Source organism: Palaemon carinicauda, chromosome 7 (genome assembly GCF_036898095.1).
Source record: "Palaemon carinicauda isolate YSFRI2023 chromosome 7, ASM3689809v2, whole genome shotgun sequence".
NCBI lineage: Eukaryota > Metazoa > Arthropoda > Malacostraca > Decapoda > Palaemonidae > Palaemon > Palaemon carinicauda.
This window is the reverse complement of record NC_090731.1, coordinates 110,398,960-110,404,959: the sequence shown is the minus strand read 5'-3', so window position 1 is coordinate 110,404,959 and position 6,000 is coordinate 110,398,960. Positions and strand designations below refer to the sequence as shown.

Sequence of the window (6,000 nt, the reverse complement as noted above, 5' to 3'; positions counted from 1 at the left end):
GATCACTTCAACCTATGTATGTGCATGTGTGTTGCGTTAATTACGATCCTAGACAGTACATCTTGGCATTATATATGGTTATGGAATTGGTACTTTTAGCCTTTTTCTGAATCTAAGACAATAATATATCAATTCTATCTACTATGATGAAGGATATAAAGAGTCTTAGAAGTCGCTAATTCCGCGAATTTGGAGGACTGAGAAACTTTTATTCTTCCCGTACTCGACGTTTTGGGATATTTCTCAGCAATAAGGTTACATAAGATTTGAAAAGGGAGATAATTCCTTACTTTCAAGGTTTCCTTTGCAATCACATAAATTTTTAGGCTATAAAAATCTAAACCTTTAAACGCTGTGGATCACATTCAAAGAATTCAGTACCATTTTATGTCAAGAGTAATGGCCAAATATAACTGAATGTTATTTCCCAGGGAATAAATATTATTACAGCTTGGAAACTTCTATGAATACCAAAGTGCGATCTGTCTGTTACAAACACGAATCCCAGAAACTACATCCAACTTCAAAAACTGCACCCTAAGACATTTTTTTTTCATGAAACATTATTAATTATAGTTAAGTAACATGTGCACTAACGGATCCAGGTGGGGTCGCAGAGGGACATGACCCTCCTCTTTTTGAGAAAAAAAAGTTTCTGTTAAAATTGGGGTTTTCAAGAAAAAAAATTTACTGTTAAACTTGGGGATTTCAATAAATTTTGACTATTAAACTTGGGCCTTTCAAGAAAAAAAGTGTGACTATCAAACTTGAGACTTTAAAAAATAAAAGTTTGACTGTTAAACTTGAAATTTTCAAGAATAAGAGTTTGACTGTCAAACTTGGAATTTTCAAGAATAAAAGTTTGACTGTTAAACTTGGAATTTTCAAGAATAAAAGTTTGACTGTTAAACTTGGAATTTCAAGAATAAAAGTTTGACTGTTAAACTTGGAATTTTCAAGAATAAAAGTTTGACTGTTAAACTCAGCATATTGGTGGAGAATATTTATTTTGTCAGTTATCTTTATTTTCATGTTTCATTCTTTAATTAAGTTATTTTGTTTTTACTGTTTTTCCTACGACGGTGTTCTTGCTCAAAAGTCAAAAATTATTTATGATACAACATTTGAAAGTAAATCTGTGATAGTCACGAGCAATAGTGTCAAACCCATTTCCATCACAAATATGTAGAGTAGGATCTATATGAACTCTCATCGCCTTCAATGGACAAATGGTAAGTTTATTTTCGTATTTTATTAACACATATATAGCCGTTAAAAGAATCCCTTGTGCCTTTATTCTTGACCCTTATTTCATTTGAAATCATAAACTATTTATGGTAGAATGCATGGAAGTCGCGTATTAAGTGATAGTATTATAAATAACCTTTTGTTGAAACTCTCCGAAATATTAATCATGCAATGCGTAATAGACAAGGTAAGTGCAACAGCATTACATATATATATATATATATATATATATATATATATATATATATATATATATATATATATATATATATATATATATATATATATATATATATACATATACAGATATATAGTTAGTGATGAGATGAATTATAACCTCATTCATCTTCTGCATATTATTTCCTTTAACTCTACAGTTGTCGCTTGGAAAAATATTTCATGCAGAGGAGAGAACTTTCTTGTGAGCATTTCACTTGTATTCCTTGATTTGAAGAGATCTTCTCTCGGTGACTGCTAAAGCGAGACTCGCTTTTAAACAAGAACAGATATAAGTACTACCGCTAGGGATATTGGGTACTTTGACTGGCCAGACAGTACTAAATTGGATCCCTTTTTCTGGTTAAGGATTATTTTGTCTAGCCTATTCTTTCCACATTCTCCTCTGTCCTCAAACACCTGACAATACTGAGTTAACCAAACAATTCTTCTCTGCACAGGAGTAGTGGAGCGGATACCTGACAAAATAGTTCATATGATACAAGCATAAAACTTTGCACAAAGCTTCCTTGTGATGTTCTTAAAGAAATAAAACTGTGAGCCATTCAATTTTTTCACTTTTCAAGATGGCCGCCACATTTTTCAAAATCCCATTCCAGAATTTGACAAATTAACCATACGAAGATATTTTGATGACCAGTGGCCAGATTTGAGGTAAAACATCTATATTTAAGTCAGTGTTCACTGTCAATACAATTTTGTGAAAACTCTGCAAAGCGCATGCGCGAAATTAGACTGACAAAGTCATATTGATTCATGTATTTTCGCATGTACAGGTGCATAATGCTGTGCATTGCAATCCTGACCTATAGCACTTACAATTCACAGTACAAATCCTTTATATCAACATTTTAAGAGCTGTTGACATGACGCTGCGATTGGCTGCACGCTGGTCCAATATGGCATCCAAACATTGTCGTCCTTTTGCCAACCCCAACTTTCAGGTGAAGGTAATTTCATAATGCAAACCACAGACTGACCCCATGTGTGCCTCGCTTGCAGTACAGTTCGCTTCACATGCTATACTAAAGCTGCCCTAGAGGGTGGGATGGCATTATAAGGCTTTTGTTTTCGTGCAAACAATTCAAACCTTGCTTCATTGACTTTGTTTGTGGTACTAGAGCGGTCGTACATCACCACAACAAACTCTTCAATGACTCTCATGTCAGATGATAAGTCATCTGTAGGCGAACTAAGTCTTGTAAAAACTGCTGTTGGCTCAGGATTGACATTCCATGCCTGCCAGCACAACTTCTTACCTTTGCCAGCAAATGCAGACACTGTATCCCAACCAGAGAAGGCGTGAAAAAATGGCAATCCTCTTGCTTTTGGCCCTAGTGATCTAGATATTTCATGTAAAAGGATCCATCTCAAATCCTTCCCTTTCCCAAAAGCAATCCATAGACTTTCTTTATTTAAGTCTCCAAACAATGAAACACCAATGACTACAACATCTGTATCAGAACTTACTATCTTGACACTCTGACTGCCGTTGACGGCTACGTCTTTTGCATGAAGAAACATTCGAGTGTCGGCCTCTTCATGGTTACAATGTGAAATCTGGGAAACATTTGTTTTGTCGTTTGAGAGAACATTCTCCTCTCGAGTAACACTAATGTCTGTTTCGTTGTTCATGACAGCAATTTTGTCGCACAGTGCTGGACGTACGGCAAAATAACATCGTCGGCACATGCATCAAAGATTTTACATGCTCCTGGCTGTTTCGAGTTGACCAACGGAGCACCATCTATGATGAGAGTATCTGCCTGTGGTGCAGTTGAAGGGACCTATATATCACTTTCCAGCACTGGCATCAATTTTGACTTTGTTCCAGAGTTTAAACTCCCATTTTGTGATATTGATGGTGGATAGTTTTGATTCTTGTGATGAAAAAAGTCTTCTAAATCACCGAGCCTTGTAGATATTTCCAAAACACAGTCATACGAAATGTAAATTCCGTGTTGAAAGAGAATATCTATGAGATTACGTTTCCTTGTCTTTGCAAATATAAGAAGCCCGACATAAACTGCAAATGGAGGTTCACGATCTGAAGAATGTTTTTGGCGAATGTTGCTATCTTTGACTCCCTTTTTATGGTAATTGAACAGCAATAACTGAGCAATTGCAAGATCAGAATTTATGACCCCATTTTCAAACTGGGATTGGATGTCAGGGCCATATTCAATCATAGATACTAATTTTAGCAATGTATCTGGAATATCTTCTAATATCAATTCAGGTTTAAAAGTACCAGTAAATTGAACCTTGTGCTGTGACACTTCTTTCTGAACGATATCCGCTGCCTTTGCCAAATACATGGCATCAGTATACTCGCAGGCAGTTACAAGGGCTTTCCCAATATCCTTCTCGAACACAAGCACTACCTCTCGACCTTGATGGTATGCCTGTAGGTCTGGCAGCTTGGACAAAATTCTCTCTTTCAATCTTGTTTAGTTTTCCTTTATTGCACCTGATGGAAAATCACTTAGTCTTCGTTCATATAGCAAACAAAGATCTGCCAGTTTGAAAACTATAGCTCCAGGATTGGCTCTTTGGCATTCCACTATATGTGTTATTAGCTCTGCAAATGCCAGTTCATCGCCAGAGCCGACTTTTATTTGGTCCGCAGCTGTTTCAAGACGTGTAGTAACTTTTTTTCTCTATTGTATAGACCTAGTAAACATTTTGGATGGTACTTGAACTCCTGAGCTACGACATCACCTGAACTAAGCTTTGCAAGCAGCTCCTTATCTTGTAATGTTTTCAGACAACGGTTAAGTCCGTTATTGAGATGCATTGTTATTGCTTCACAATTTTCTCATATGGGACTCTCTTTTTCACGTAAAAACATCTCGCAACATCCATTTTACCTAGCTCTTGAGAGGTCTTTTTTCTCGTATATTTAGTTGAATCACTTTCATCATCACTGTCCACTTCTGACCTTTGTTTTCTAGCTCTATCTAGTTTAGTGTTGTTAAATTTTATTCTACACGAATGATGATACTGTGCATTATTCCTGATCCGTTTCTTCTATTCCCTGACCATCATCAATTCGTCCAACACCTAAAGATATGGGTATTTCATTTAGGTTTCTGAACTCTAGAATATTCTTTGCTAATAAAGTATACCCCGGTTTGCTCTTGTCTGAAATATCCTTGGGTGACATTAATGTTTCATCTTTGTCTTCCTGACAGATAAAGCATTTTCCCTTTTCGCATTGGGATATATTGACGAACGAAGTCTTTTTGACATATCAAAATGAAATAATACAACACACATATACAAAACAGAATTCTTCAATTGATATTATCTATCCCGAGTTTTTTTAGCAACTACAGCACAAATTTGATACTTCGACAGTTGAAAGGCCAGGGTATTATCCTTTTACCACCTTCAACTTATAAATACACTTTACTATATGGGATACGATTAGGTTCGATGCTGTTACCTCTATGCCTAGCCCAATTGTTCATCTAGTGCCATTTAACTCCCGTGCGATCTGTACGCCATTCAAAGGGCAAAAGCCCCGTCCTTCTTGGCTCAGCTTTCCCACATTGGCACACTCCCGTCAATTCAGGTAGGACACCTTGACTATATATGGGGCCAATCAAGGTGTATTTGGGAGACTTAATAAAGCTGACACTAAACCCCACGGCAGCTAGTTGCACCAGTGTGCCCTGGTAGTGTAAGCAACTAGCTCGTTAGAATTGTAGGAGCCCCTGCAGTAGACCAAATTGCCGGACCTTACCCATCCCTCCATTTAACAGTCTAAACTGGTTGACCCTATTGGCCTTGTGTTCCAACCCACTTCATCATCATTTCATGTTCAGTTTTTCATCCATTTCATGTTCAATTCCCTGATATAGCCGAAGTCGCGCTGCTGGGGAGTAAACGAATAACCAACATTTTTATGCCGCCATTTTGCTTATGAATTATCAAAGAAAATATTTTGGTAAAATATGAAGTTTAACCACCCAATTACTAATAAAATGAATAATTCGGGTCAAATTTTGCGCATGCACACTTTGGAATTTTCACGACATTGTATTTACAGTGACTATTGACATAAATATAGAGGTTTTCCTTCAAATCTACGCCACTGGTCATCAAAAGTGCTTCATATGACCCACTTGTCAAAATTTTATATGTGGAAAATCAGGGGTTTTGCCGCCATTTAAAAAATGTGGCGGCCATCTTGAAAAATGAAAAATTTGAGTGACTCACAGCTGTATTATCATAAGAACACCATAAAGAACCTTCATGCAAAGTTTGATGCTTGTATCATAACATGAACTATTTTGGTAAAATTTTAAGGTTATCCGCCCTACTAGAGGTCAACTATTGCACTATAGTTGTTCAGTGGCTACTTTCCTCTTGGTAAGGGTAGATGACTCTTCAGCTATGGTAAGCAGCTCTTCTAGGAGAAGGACACTCCAAAATCAAACCATTGCTCTCTAGTCTTGAGTAGTGCTATAGCCTCTGTACCATGTTCTTCTACACTCTTGGATTGGAGTT

At 36.7% G+C, this 6,000-nt stretch overlaps 1 protein-coding gene across 5 annotated transcripts in view; it reads left to right on the top strand.

The window, feature by feature from the left end:
• The window catches only part of Rdl (Resistant to dieldrin), a 1,076,482-nt gene that overhangs the window by 848,650 nt on the left and 221,832 nt on the right, over positions 1 to 6,000 (top strand). The window lies entirely within an intron of this gene.